Here is a 15,731-nt window from a genome sequence, read left to right as displayed (position 1 = left end):
ATCTACAAAAAAATATTTTTTTAATAAAATTCGGACAGTCCGATTTCATTTTAAATATAAAAAAAAAAACTAATCAGACGATCCGATTTGTAATCAACGAATTTTTTAACAAAAAATTTAGACGGCCCGATTTTTTTCTGTCCCACACCTGTGTCTAACACTTGTATACACCATAATCAAGCACAACTCACACACTCCTCCAATATAAAAAAAAAAAATTAGTCTTTACGTAATTCACATGTTTACATTATTCTTTTGTAAAACACAACAACATGCAGAATTAAATATTTTCTCTTGTATTCATCATGTAAGTCATCACTTGTTAGAGTTGAGTATCCTTAACTAAGTCTAAGGCACGTCATCGTCCTAATAAACTACTTAAACCAGAATTTCTATCATGTTAAATTCAATAAGAATCTAGTATAACTTCTTTCTAAATTCACAACGAACGTATTATAAATATTACGGTAAAAAACTTATATGCGTCAAGGGGAGTTTAAAATTATTCAAATCAGCCAAATGAAATTCTGATACATCAATCCACCAAAAATTTGTTTAATGTAATTCGAATCAATAAAATTTAAATTAGATTGCCACATAATTCGAATTGACAAAGTTCGAACTATTCTCAAGCATTATTCCAAGGTAGTTCGAATCAATATGCATCGAATTAAGGATGCATAGTTCAAATCATATTAATTCGAATTGGGTTAATACTCAAATTCGTCCCCGAAAGATTACGCGATCTTTATTTTCGTCCCCGAATGATTTTTTTAATCAAATTAGTCCCTGAAAGATAAAAAATAAGTCGAATTAGTCCTTCTGTCAATTGGACGATGACGTGGCATGTAAACCCCGGTTAAATTAGTAGATAATTAGTTAATAAATTATTTTTTAATAAGGAGGATTAGAAATGCGAATATTATATCAAAATAGGGTAGAGCTCATCGAAACGAGAATTTTGACACTAATTTTGAAGAAAACGGTCCAAGAATGGACCGAAAGGACCGAACCGGTTGAACCGGACCCGAACTGGGCTGTCGGTTCAACCGGACCAGCCCTATTAAATGAACCCAGCTTTGTCTTCTCCCTCATTACTGCAGCAAAAGCTTCCAGGGAGAAGAGAAACGAGAAATATCCCGTAACCCCAACGTAAATTTCCGATCCCCGTAACTTCTCCGTCCGAGCTCCAATTGCCGCACCGTTTGCGGCCACGCGTTCACCGCGTCGAGCTCTACATTTCTATCGGAACAATTTTATAGGTAACTTGTTTAATCACTCTCAACTTCATCTTCCCCCAATTTTCGAATTTTAAGTGGGAATATTGAATTTCTTTGATTTCTGATGTTTTAGGATCCAATTAGCTTGAGAGAAACGTTCACTCTTGCTTATGTGAAGCTTGGGTAAGGTGAGGATATGATAATTTTATTTTAATTTCATTAAATTTGAGCTTTGAGTATTAAATTGGGTATATATGTATTATGAATGTGTATTAGGTTGAAAATAAATAATTGGAGCTTGAAATTGTGAATACTGGAACTTGGAGGAAGCGGATTAGTTGAGTTTTGAGGGGCTGTCTTGGTTTTGAATAAATAGCTTTGGTCGTTACGTGGAAATCGGCTAAGGTATGGTTTAGGTTTCTTGCATTTAATATATAATGTTCTGTGAAAACTTAGGCTAGATGACCATAGGATAAGTTGGAATGTAGGTGTATGCTTAATGTTTAGTAATTTGTCGATGAATATATATATTTGGTTGAAGTTTATTGGATAATTAGTTATTAACTAACGATTTGGTGAATTATTGATTTGAGGTATTTGTGTTAAAAGCCTAGGATTTGTGAACTATGATTCTTAGTTGAATTTTGGTTGTTGGATTTGAATATTGTATGAGTTTAATTGTTGATTTGAAGTAGATTTATTGTGGTGATTGTTATGATGATGAGGAAGGGTATGTTGAATTGAAAAGAAAGCAGGTTTGGACCCGAAAAGGGTGGCAAAGTCCGAGTTTTAGAGGAGATGCTGCCGAAATTTTATAAAAAATTAGAGATTTTGTTTAGGTGATTATTTAAAAGAGATTTAGATTTAAATGTTATATAGTTTGATTTTGAGTTATTAAGAAAGTGACTATGTTTTAAGTTTGAAGTTTGATTCTTAGAAAAGAATGAATTATGTTTTGAATTGAAACTATTGATGGACGGAATGGGAGGTGTGATAATGAAGGATAAGGATTGAATATGTTTAATGTATGATGATGAATGAAATGCAATTGAGAATGATGTGGATGTTGAGGAATTATAATTGAATTATTTATATGGCTTATGAATTTGAATAATCTGAGATACGAGATTCCCTGGATTAAGTGCTGTGGCTTGCCACCACGTGTACCAGGTTGAAAACTCGATACTCTGTTGACCCTACGACGTAAGTGTGACCGGGCACTATATAAATTCCCGGGAATGTTACCCCCATTGAGCAATATTGATTATTTGAGAAAAATCTATGCATAGACTCTTGGGGATGCACGTCGGGGGACAGTCTAAGGACAATTCAGACTTGTCGGGTTGGCTGGATAACCGACAGATGAGCCTCATCAGCCATAGGACAGGCATGCATCATATGCATATTACTTGAATTTCTTGCTTGTGCTCTAATTGGGTGTGCCTACCTGTATTTGCCATGCTAAATGTGTATTTGTTACCTGCAGTAGTTGTAACCTTCTTGTGTTTGCCTTTATCTGTCTATTTGTCTGTGAAAATGCATGATGGAGTTGGAGGTATGGAGGAATGACAGCATAGGACTTAGATTTAAGGTTAAGTTAAGTTATAATTAAATATTTTTAGGAAACCACCTTTTATGGCTTCTGTTTAATACTTTAAGCTTTACAATCTGAGTGTCGACGTTCTAGGATTGCCTCTGGTATTCCCAGGACCTTATATATTATGTGTGTGGCACCTTTACCATACTGAGAACCTCCGGTTCTCATTCCATACTATGTTGTTGTTTTTCAGATGCAGGTCGGGAGCCATCTCGTTAGGCGTCTGGACTCTTAAAGCGGAGGGGTTACTGGATAGTGTTGTTGTATAGTTTTGTCGTACAGTGATGTATATATATGTACTTAGCTTTCTCTCCGCATAACTTGTCCTTTTTTATCCTCTTAGAGGTTTATGGAGAGGCAGGATTGTGTGTATGTACTTTTGGGTTTTGGATATGTATGTATATATGTGTAAATATTCTCCGGCCAGTCTTGACTTCGCAGGCTGAGTTAGGAGCTTGTTATTTTGTATCTTTGGCACTCTATTCCTACTTCTGTTATCTTATGTTTGACAGTTACAATTTTCTTAGCATGCAAGTTAACTCGTTCCTTGAGCGTTGCGCTTTTATCTTGCGATTTTTTTATTTCCCCTATCCTTCAAGGCTCCTAGCATATTATAACTCTTCTGCTATTATATGTACCTATTTTATTTTAGAGGTCGTAATACCACATCACCTCTGTTTTACGACTTAAGCGTAAAGCTTTGTGTGGTAGGGTGTTACATGGCATGTTACGTGACACGTGGCATGCCACGTGGCAAGTCAACGCCACGGTCAACGCCATGTGACAGGTCAGCAACACGTGGCACGCCACGTGGCAGGTCAGTGACACGTGGCATACCCATGTCAACGCCACGTGTCACTTGACATGTACAAAAGATTTTTATAGTCAAAATAGTCCTTGAAAGTCCAGACGTAAGTCATTTTCATCCCTCAAATTTTAAAAATTAGTCAAACTAGTCCTTATATAATTTTTTTTTATTTTTTCTTCATAATATTAAATTTGAAATATTTTTTGATACTACTAATTTTAATAGAAATGTAATTGACAAACAAAACATTAGTAATTGTATCTTTTCTTCTTAAATTTTTTTTCAATAAAATTGTCTCTCTCCTTTAATTCTTCTCAAAATCTCTCTTATTCTTTTCTATTCTAAAACCTTTTTCTTACATACATTTTACTGGAATATATATATATATATATACTCAAAATTGAAATGTATGTATTTATTAATCTAAACAAAGTTATATTCTTAAAATCAAAATTTATGTATGTTAACCTAAACAAAATTATACTACTATTTTTTTCTACTACATATTTTTTTCTATTACGGTATTACTTACATATAGGATGTAATGATAGTGATACTTAGAGTCAAAATTTAAGAAGATCCACAAATTTGAGAAGAATTAAAGGAGAGAGACAATTTTATTGAAAAAAAATTTTAAGAAGAAAAGATACAATTATTAATGTTTTGTTTGTCAATTACATTTCTATTAAAATTAGTAGTATCAAAAAATATTTCAAATTTAATATTAAGAAGAAAAAAAATTATATAAGGACTAGTTTAACTAATTTTTAAAATTTGAGGGATGAAAATGACTTACGTCTAGACTTTCAAGGACTATTTTGACTATAAAAATCTTTTGTACATGTCAAGTGACATGTGGCGTTGACCGTGGCACTTAACGTGCCACGTCATCGCCCAAATGACAGAAGGACTAATTTGACTTATTTTTTTATCTTTCAAGGACTAATTTGATTAAAAAAATCATTCGGGGACGAAAATGAAGATCGTGTAATCTTTCGGGGACGAATTTGAGTATTAACCCAATTCGAATTACTATCATGACGTAGTTAAGGGAGAAGTTCGAATCTTCTTGATTCGAATTACTCTCGTTTGGTAATTAAAAGTAATTCGAATTGAGTTAATTCGAATTACGTATATATAGTGCGAAGGGAATTGATTCGAATTACTGTGAAGCAGAGCTCTATATATATGAGGTGTACGTGAGTTGCTCTCAATAGAGGGTCAGATGGCTAGTGAGGATAGTTTTCTAGTGTTGGTTCACCGCAGAGGATCGATTAAGAGAAAAACTCGATCCGGTGTGAAGTTCATCGATAAGGATCTTCTCTGTATTATCGTGAGGCCTACGACGAGCTATGATGACCTTGTTAGCTCTATACTGCTGAAAGTTGGTCTGGATGGTGTGAAAAGGGTTAAGAAGTTTTTCTATCGCATTCCAACCACGGTGCTCTAAGATACCGTGAAGTGTGATTGTTTCACGATCGGGAGTGATGAGGACTTGCAGGTCATGTTTCATTGTCGCCGGCAGTTTTCCGAGGTGAGGACACCAGAGCTGTTGGCAAAGTTGGTTGATGTGGTATCCAGTTCGGGGGGTTCGAACCGGAATACGCACACTTTAGCCACGGTGGCCGGTTCTAGCTCGAGACCTGCCGTTGCTTCTTCCTCCGTCCCTGCGTATGAGCCATCGATCCAGCTTGTTGCCTCCCCTTCGTTCGCTGTTGATCTCAGCGACAATGTCGTCGACGAGGTTGGTACAGGGGAACATCTTCCGACCTCATTACATTGTGCTACACCGGCTGGTGTTGGTGACGGATTGTTTGATGATCCAGATGACGATGATGTTGAACCGAATCTGATTGCTGATGATAGTGGCGATGACCTCGGAGCGAGTGACCCGAGAGGGGCTGCAGGTGGATCTAGTTCTGGCACATAGCAATACCCACCCCATTTTTCATTATTGGACCTGGATGCCATGAGGCAGGATGGGCTTCCTGGGCAGGCTGCTGGATTTGGCGCTAGAGATGCAGACGGGTCTGCTGGTATGACAGAGTTCCAGGTTGGTCAGCAGTTCCAGGATAAAGATGAGGCCCTGTTGAGTGTGAAGACTTACAGCATACGCCGAAGGGTACAGTACAAGGTAGTTGAGTCTGACTATCGCCGGTATGTGGGAAAGTGTTCTGAGTTTGGGAATGGGTGCACATGGTTGATTCGGTTGAGTCTCCGGCAGCGCAAGGGCATCTGGGAAGTGAAACGGTACAACGGACCGCATACGTGTCTCGCCAACTCTATCTCCAGCGACTACAGGAGTTTGGATTATCATGTGATATCGACATTCATTATGCCAATGGTGAGGGCTGATGCATCCGTCAACATCAAGGTGCTCCTAAATGCCACGGCCGCACACTTTGGATTCAGGCCTACGTACAGAAGGGTTTGGATGGCGAAGCAGAAGGCTGTTACCGTCATCTATGGTGACTGGGATGAGTCGTACAACGAGCTCCCGAGGTGGGTGTTAGGAGTCTAGTTGACCATGCCTGGTACAGTAGCAGTCCTTCGGACATGCCCTGTTCGAGTTGGGGGACAGCTAGACGAGTCTCAAGCTTATTTTCATAGGCTGTTCTGGACGTTCCCACCTTGTATCGAGGCATTCCGTCATTGCAAGCCGTTGGTGAGTATTGACGGCACCCATCTATATGGCAAATATGGGGGAAAGTTGCTTGTCGCAATTGCACAGGATGGGACATAGGTGAGTATTGACGGCACCCATCTATATAGGCACGGGCATAACGCCTCACCGTCTCCTCATCGGCCCCCTCGGGGCACTCTCCAAAAGTCTCCTGGAACCAGGTGCAGTTCACTGCGAACTTCTAAATTTGGTTCGCGGGAGGTAACACACCGAGAAACACATGGAACTACTGCCAAGCTGGCCGGCCACCCTCTATGTATACGTGGAAGTCTGTCAGGTAACCACTGACGTAACGTCCGTCCACTGGCAACCCCAACTGGTACGCGACGTCCTGAAGTGTGATGGTGCACTCTCTGAACGGCATGTGGAACGTGTGCGTCTCCGGACGCCACCTCTTCACGAATGTACTCACAAGGGGCTCGTCCAATCGGAACCATCTGTCGTTCAGTCTCGCAAGATGGTATAGTCCGGCCATCTGCAAGTATGGAACGTACCTCTCATCAAGTCGCATCCCCTGCTGCCGCCGCATGCTCGATATGCAACGCCGGGGCTGCGCATTACATGGACCGCATAATTAGAATGATTTACAATACCACTAACAGATAAAATTCACGATATAAACAAGTAAGAAAATAACACATGCAATAGGAGATATAGTCAACCACTACGGAAATTGCAAACAAAAGCCGCAAACATAGACCGCTTCTAAATTCCACATGCAAAAGCAAATTGTAGTAAACCGCTAGCAAAACCGCATACTCAAACCGCATCCAAAAAATCAAAAAAATAAACCACATGCAAATCCACTTACGAAAACTACGGGCAAAACCACTCATTAAACCACTCGTTAAACCACGGGCAAATCCACTTACGAAAACCACGGGCAAATCCACTTACATAAACCGCATGCAACACAACTAACCCAAACCACTAACATAAACCGCCAATAAAACCGCATGCAAAACCGCTATCATAAACCACTTGAAATACCGCTTTCATAAACCACTAACATAAACGAATATCATAAACCACCATCAAAAATCACTAACCTCGTCGTTGATCACCCCCGCTATATGAGCGACTTCATCCAGTCGATACAGCTTTTCCGGATCGTCCCCCATCGCCTTAGTATGCCGCTCCAGACTTTCTCGAACCGGTTTTGGGTCGTTTTCTCTGGGATTTGGTGGGGTATGAGAATGAAAAACTGATTCGAATGAACTTGGTTCGAACTCCTTATATAGGGCACTCACTTGTAATTCGAATCAACTCGTCTCGAATTACCTTTTGCTTCGAAATGTGAGTAATTCGAATCAATTTGATTCGAACTTCCTCTTATTCATGTGTTCCTACTAATTCGAATTGATACAATTTGAATTATGCTACTATAATTCGATCCAAGTGGATTCGAATTACTTGAACGGCATGCTTGAGAATAATTCGATCAGTATTGATTCGAATTATTAAGGAGTGTAATTCGAATTAACTTGATTCGAATTACATTAAAGTATGCTTTGGTTGAATGGTGTATCAGATTTTTATTTGGCTGATTTGCGTAACATCTTTTCTTCCTTGGCTCAAATAAGTTTTTTACCCTAAATATTATGTAGAATATTAACGCTAAAGTATTATATTATTTTTCTCATTCTTATATCCAGTGGCGAAACTTGAAATTTTTTTTTGAAGAGGCCAAAAATCTTAGTAAAAAATTATATAATAGTATTTATATTAAAATAAAATTTATAAATATAATTTTTTTTAAAATTTATTATTAATATGTAAGATTATATATGATTAAGATTAACAAAAAATAATTCTGATTTTGATTAATAAAAAATTTTGTTTAGGTTAATAAACTAATTTGATTTTAAATAAAAAGATCAATTTAAAAAAAAAATCAGTTTTTACATAAAAAAAATTATTTTTTACATAAAAATTATTTTATTTAGAAAACTAATTTTTTTAATCTAAAAACTGATTTTTTTTAAAAAAAATTATTTTTTATTTAAATTATATAAAATCAATTATAACTTATAAATTATTTTTTAATATTTTAAAAAATTAATTTTACTTTTGATAATATTTATCTCTCAAAAATTTTAAGATTAATTATTTTTATTATTATTTTTATTACAAAGTAAATAATATAATACAAAAAAATAAATCTTAAATTTTTAATAAAATAAAAATATCAAAATTTAATGTAAACAGTGTTATATTATAATGATATTAAATTTGTAAAGTTGATTTAAAAATAAAATAATATTTTTTGTTAATAACTGATAATATTAGTTATATTATAATTTTTATTATTCTAAAAATAAAATAATGCATGAAACTATATGAGAAACTAAATATAATTTAGTGTTAATTCTATAATAATATTTAATTTGTAACGTTGATTTAAATGTATGTCACTTGTTGATTTAAAGATATGTTATTTGTTATGTCAAATAGAATAAAATAAAAAATTAAAAAAAATGATGAAGATAGACATAAAATTCAGATATATAAATTAAAAATATATCAATTTAATCAAACAAACTAATTTTATTTTTTTAAAAATAAAATTATTAATATTTTTACAAAAACTTTGGGACCATACCCCTTGTCCACACAAAACTTTGTCACTGCTTATATCTAATTACAGACATCAAAACACCCTGTAAGTATACCACTTTAACCACCTTGATATATTTTTTTTTACCATTTTAGTGACCTAATCGCTATTAAGACGTACATAAATTTCGTAAGTAATATAGAGAGTATATGTTAAACATATTATTAGACACATTTATTTATACAAAATATAAAATCATTTAGATAGATTTTTTTTAAATAATTTACCTTCATAAATCAAACCAACTCTAATATTATTTGTATTCTTCAAACTCAAAAATGTTATGTAAATGTCTCGCTTCATGTTTCTATGTAAATTGAATTCAATAAATTCGAATTAAGGTTATTAGTAGTAAATTAAATCTATTCAATTCAAATTACTTGAATTTATTGTGTCCTACTAAATCGAATCAAATAGCATCGATTTAGTATTCTCCTTAACTACAACAAATTCAGGCTGAGGCAACCCTTTAAAAACGTTGCCTATAATAAGGAAAAATGTTGTCTTTGATCAAAGGCAACACTTTCCAACAAAATACAACGCTTTTTGGGGGGTTGGCTATACGGCCGTTACCTTTGGTCTAAGGCAACGTTTTTGTGTAACAAAGGGAACCCTTTTTATGGCAACCTTCAAAAAACGTTGCCTTTTCTACAAAAAAAGTAACTCCACGTAAGGGTTGCCTTAGAGGACCTAAACACAACACTTTAGATAAGACTCTATGGCAACACGTTTTACGAGTTGTATTTTCTAATACCTAAAGCAACACTTATCCAGAATTTTTTAAGTTGCCTATTTATATACCTAAAGCAACACTTGTATAAGTGTTTTCTAGTTTTTTCATATACCTAAGACAACACTTGTTCAATTTTTTTTAAATTATCTTTTTTATAAACCTAAAGCAACACCTATCTAAGTTTATTTGCAGTGTCCTTTTCTAATACCTAAAGCAACACTTTATTGAGTTTTCTTAAGTTCTCTTTTTTTTTTTATTTCTAAAGCAATATATTTTTTATCTTTGTTATATTTATATGACATTTGAAGGATATATAGCACACACTAACAACATTAAAATTCAATTTAATCAATATAGGAAGAATAAACTAATAATATATATTACATGTATATAAAAAGGTGTTCCAAGTGCCAATAAACATACTTGCTAAGTTACCAAGTCAAATAAATAATAAACATAAATAAACAAAATACATGTTTTTTTCATGATGAACTTGAACAAAAAAGAAATTATTTTTTTCATTTGAAACCAAAAAGACTTTGTGCTTCACCAATGTGCCAAGAATCGCCTTTATCTCTTCAAAAAACTTCATCCAACCATAAGCAAGTTGCAGTCAAATCTAAATGGACAAAAAAAATACTAGTCAAAAAATCAGCTTAACAATAACAAATATACTCAAGTGTTACAATAATTTAGCACACATATACCTAATCATGATTTGGTATATGAGTCTATAGAAGTAGTACTAGCAGCACTATATTTCATTTCTAAGATAACCGAAACATTCAAAATGGAAGTTCTAGCACGAGCAACTAAAAAAAAGTAGAACTCTTTATACTTAAGTCTAGATGTAAATATAAGATACTTCCAAACCTTGCTAATAGAAAATGTTACTTGTTTATGTTTTGTCGACTCTGCAGCAGAACATGGATCATAAATGCTAATTCGCCTTATATTGTATATAAGAAGACATGTCCACATAAGAGAATTCGAACCACAAAAATTATAGTCTTACTTAACAAATATTGAAATAATACGGCGATACTAAGACTGGAAGAAGTCTTACTTTCCAGCTTCACAGAATATTCGCTGAAGGTTATCTTTTGAATGATCCTCTGGCAAATTCTCTACCAAAATAATATATAACTAGAATCCAATAACAAGATACAAATAATAAAACAAATAAAGCTATAATATACTTAGCAGAAACTACAAACACTTAATATACTAAAAGTTTATACGTTATTATAAAATCACCTTCATCAGATTCAAAGTAATAAAATTGACCACATCAAAGACAAGAAGATACTAAAACTTTTATTCCAAAGTACCCAAATAAAATATGACACAATTAATTTAATTAATTTAATTAATTTAATTATTAATAATATAATGTACCCAGCAAATGGGCCATTGGAGTTCTATGGTCTCCATTAATCAATAATCTTATATGCAAGTGAGCGAGTCCATGCTTCACTTTCGGTAAATGGAACACACATATCATGTTCTTCACTGCCATAAATCAATTATATATAAATCACCTTTATAAACAAAATTAAGTGTTTAGAATTTAAAATTAAGTGTTTATAATAAGTAGTCCCAGATAGTTCTTTTCAAGAAAGATGGAGGGTTCAAAATAGATGAAGGGCTCAAGTTTGCTGGGAATATTTTCAGGCGTCCAAAACTAACTAATCCACCTTGTTACAATCAACTAACTACTCTAAATAACTAGGTTTCCAAACAGAAAATATGAAAATTTTGATTTCACTAAGAAATTGTTACTTATTTTGCAGCAATGTGCTATGCTATTAAGGAACAAATATTGTGCTATGCATATTTTACCATAAGCATTCTTCTGTAGCTCTTCACTATCGAACATACGTTCAATGCATTTATATGAGAGCACTCAAGAAATAAGATAATCAAACAAGGCCCTTAGGTAGAATACTACCATTTTACATCCAGTAAAATTAACTATTAACCACTATGATTGAATTAAAAATAAATAAATTAAAAGGTTGTCCCTCTGTGACCAGTAACTGCCATCACAAAAACAATTACCTAGTACTTGCTCAACCTTATGTTAGTTAAGAGACATTATGAAATCCTCTTAGAAGATCTCAAACACGTTATTGAGTCTGGCCATGTTTCCTTCCTAGTTACAAGTCCACACCATCAACCACCACAAATCTTAACGAAGAACAGAAGTACTATTACCACAACACAAGAGGTTGAAATGATGTGACATCTTAGAAAGCACAATTGACTTTAAAAACAAAAGCACAACCATTAGTTTGGAAGGAGCCATACACTAAAATAATGAATCTCAGTTTTTTCAGAGAACATCAAATTAGAGAACAGCAACTCAAGTTTTTTCAGAAAATAGCAAATCACAGAACAACAAATCAGAGAACAGCAAAATCATTTACTAACTAAAAATTAAATTCTAACTAAACTGTAATGAATTCATTCAGAGAACATCAAAATCAGTTTTCTCAAATACCTGGAAACGGACGAACAGAGTAAGAACAAGAAGGAGAAGAGAAGGGAGAGGGGGTTTCTCGCGATTGAGCACCGCGCCCGTCAAGGAGAGCACCGCGTCGTCGCCGTACGTGGAGAAATGCACCGCGATTGAGCGCTGCTGTCACCATTAGGAAGGAGAGAAAGGGTTTGTGAGTTGTTGTAGTGGCTATGTTAGGGTTTGTGAGTTGTTGCAGTGGCTATGTTAGGCTTGAGAACCGCGCCGTTGTCTGTCGAGGATAGCACCGCGCCTTCGCCGTAGCGGAGGAGTGCACCGCGATTGAACGCTACTGTCGCCGTTAGGAAGGGGAGAAAGGGTGTGTGCGTTGTTACAGTGGCTATGTTAGGGATTGAGGAGAGAACCGCGTCATCGCCTGTCGAGGAGAGCACCGCGCCGTCATCGTACATGGAAGAGTGCACCGCGATTGAACACTGCTGACCTACTGTTGCCGTTAGGTAGGGAAAAAAGGGTACGGTGTGTGCGTTGTTGCAGGGGAGAAAGGGGAGGCTCTTGTGTGCGTCAAGTGGAACTACTGAAGCACACTTGGTTTTTTGTGTTTTTTTTTTTATTGAAAAATAATTGGTAGGAATATAATTAAAAGTTTTTTTTATAATTTTTAATAATAAATAATTTTAGGCAACTTTTTTTTAAATGTTATCTATTTAATTCTTTTGAGAACTCTTATAAAATGTTATATTTTTATTTAAAAATATTGTCTTAAAGTTTTTATTTTGTAACATTTTGTAAATGTTGCTTTAGATATCAAAGACAACTCTTTTTTTGGGTAGCTAAAAAAATTGTTATCTTTGCCTTACTCAAAGGCAATTTTTCAAAAATGTTGTCTTTGTTTATCTAAGGCAACTTTTGCTAAATGTTGCTTCGAATAAGTGTTACCTTAGGCCAAAAATGTTGTAGTATTAGTAAATCAAATGAGTTGAATTCGATTTACAACGAGCTGGTATATATTTGAGTTTTATCCATAGTAAATCGAATCAAACGGTTTCAATTTAGAGCCAATAGTAAATTGAATGTAATAGCTTCGATTTACTACCATCCATTGCCTTTAGTAAATCGAATCAAATGAGGTCGATTTATTTATGTGTGCTTATACATAGAATTCGAATTCAGTTCATTCGAATTAGAAAAAAACATTCCCATCCCACCGCATTCCATCACAGTCCTCCAAAATCTTAGAAAGAAACCCCAGAAAATTCAAATCTAAACACATGGAGAACGATCCGAATCATCTCTATCGGTTAGATGGAGTCGCACATATTGCTGGTGCCATCCATGAAGAGGTTAGTGAACAAAAGTTTTTGTTTTGAATATAATTTAGTTATGCTAGTAATGTTAACATGCTTATTGTAGTAGTTGTTTAAAGTCGCTAATTAAGAATTAGAAAATTAATTTTTACAATATAATCGCTGGTTAGAAGTAGTAAGGTGTTAGTTGGTTAGATTTTGAGAACTTGAAATGGTACCTAAAATTGTTAGTTAGGATTGTAGACTATGTTAGATTTTTTAAGTTATTAGTTTTATGTTTAGCGAGATTTAGTTTAGGATTAGAGTTCAATATAACCCAACTGTTGCAGGCATGATGCTGATTGAGTATTGTGATATTTTTGATTCATTAAAGATAAAAAAATTTTCAGAGTAGTCACGCACTTAAACCCATTTAGTTTTAGCATTTTCTATTTGTTTGAACGTGTGACATTATACGTTTTGGTTAAGTTTATTTTTTTTAATGGAATTGGGTCATGCATTATTTAGCATGTTGTATTGGTTCCATGAACAATTTTTTTAGGGGTTATTGTAAACGATTTTTTAAAAATTAGGGCGTGCAATGTTTAGCATTTTTAGAATTTTATTAATCGAACACTGTTTTCTTATGGTTATGATAAACAATTTTCTATCATTGTCCAGCCCATCGATGTATTATCAGCTAGGATCGTTCCGTACTTGCAGATGGTTGGTTTATACTATCTTGCAAGGCTAAACGAGACTTAGTTCAGATTGGATGAGCCATTGGTGAACGCATTCGTGGAGAGATAGTGTCTGGAGATGCATACTTTTCACATGCTATTTGGGGAGTGCATGATTACGCTACAGAATGTGGCGTACCAATTAGGGCTCTCGATCAACAGTCAATATGTCAGTGGATGCCTCACGGACTTTGAACGACATATCGAAGGTGGCCGCCCAGCGTGGACATGGTTTGAGGAGCTGTTGGGTGATTTACCTTCTGTGAACTGCATCGCCAAGTTCACAGTGAAGTACACTTCGATGCAAGAGACATTTAGTGAGCTTCTGCAAGGTACAGATGATGAGACAATTAGAGGTATGTCGGGCGTATATCATGATGCTCTTATCAGCATAGTTTTTCGGGGATAAGTCTGATACACGTTTTCATATTCGTTGGCCACTCTACGTCGCCAGACTGGATGACATGGGTCGGTATAGTTGGGGGTCTGCTGCACTGTCATGGTTATACAGGTGCATGTGTCGTGTGGCCAATAGAAATATCGTCAAGTTAGCTGGTCCATTGTAGCTCCTGCAATCGTGGATCGTCTGGAGGTTCCCTGGTTTCCGGCCAAATGGATTTGATATCTTTCATTGGCTGTTGGTGTCGAGGTACTAGCTTTTAGGTTATGCATCATGTTTTTAATAAGTTATCGGTTTACTTCCTTGTTGATAAAATGTTTTGGTTTGTCAGATGGTCAAGTTATCAGCCGACGTTGAGTGACAAGGGGCCTCGAGTCGCATATTGGAGGCTTAGGATAGATTTACTTCAGCCTAAGGATGAGAGTATTTATGGTTTCAAGTTGTTCATCGCTAATGTTGTGTATACACTTTTTACTGTTTATGATGACTAACGATAAGTACTTCTATTCACAGTTCATGTGGATGCCATATAGCTTGCTTGATGTCGTTCAAGTAGTGCACCCCAAGATATTGGAGCCACAACATATGACATTGTGGAGGACTACAACAGCATTGATCTATTTTGCTGTCATAGAGTGGCATCAAGTGGATCGGGTGCTGCCGCAGCTTGGTGGCGTACAGCATCGACCCCGTGCCGCACTAGACATAGATTTCTTTATGTCAAAGGATGGCAGGAGCGAAGATTGGTGATTTCTTGATACGTTACAGGATTGGCACATTCATTGGGCCAACAGGGTGCAACATGTGTTACAGTTTGATGTTGTTCCAGACCCAAGACTTTCACATGAGTACTTGAAGTGGTGGCATCAGTAGGACAGGAGATTCTTGTCGCATGAGCTCCTCCTCGGTAACCCTAGGGCAACTGCGATACCGACCGAGGCGATGCAACGAGGTCCCCGGACGAGTCCCTGATATGGACCAGGTGCCTAATGTCTAGGACAGACGTCGTATTGAGTAGAGACGTCATGTTGGGACACGTTCGAATCAGCATGAGTGGAGGTGGCTTGACAATGCCATTAATGAGTTGTAGGGGAGGGGTTGTGGACGACAAGGGGAGAGGGGTCGCGGCCGTAGATGAGCTAGAGGTGGTAGTCGAGGTAGAGCTCGAGTG

General features: G+C 35.7%; 2 long non-coding RNA genes across 2 annotated transcripts; one reads left to right on the top strand and one right to left on the bottom strand.

The window, feature by feature from the left end:
• The first annotated feature begins 1,078 nt into the window (after positions 1 to 1,078).
• LOC140182735 (uncharacterized) lies at positions 1,079 to 3,382 on the top strand. Its single transcript, XR_011878815.1, has 4 exons — positions 1,079 to 1,262; positions 1,354 to 1,408; positions 1,497 to 1,625; positions 3,011 to 3,382. It is a non-coding gene; the product is annotated as an uncharacterized lncRNA (long non-coding RNA).
• A 6,608-nt stretch (positions 3,383 to 9,990) lies between these two features.
• On the bottom strand, positions 9,991 to 12,754 carry LOC140182604 (uncharacterized). Its single transcript, XR_011878530.1, has 2 exons — positions 12,162 to 12,754; positions 9,991 to 10,277 (listed from the first exon to the last, which is right to left on the bottom strand). It is a non-coding gene; the product is annotated as an uncharacterized lncRNA (long non-coding RNA).
• Between the last annotated feature and the right edge of the window lie 2,977 nt (positions 12,755 to 15,731).

This window comes from Arachis hypogaea, chromosome 20 (assembly GCF_003086295.3).
Source record: "Arachis hypogaea cultivar Tifrunner chromosome 20, arahy.Tifrunner.gnm2.J5K5, whole genome shotgun sequence".
Lineage (NCBI taxonomy): Eukaryota > Viridiplantae > Streptophyta > Magnoliopsida > Fabales > Fabaceae > Arachis > Arachis hypogaea.
Note: the sequence above shows the minus strand (reverse complement) of the source record. Positions and strands in the feature narration are given on the sequence as shown.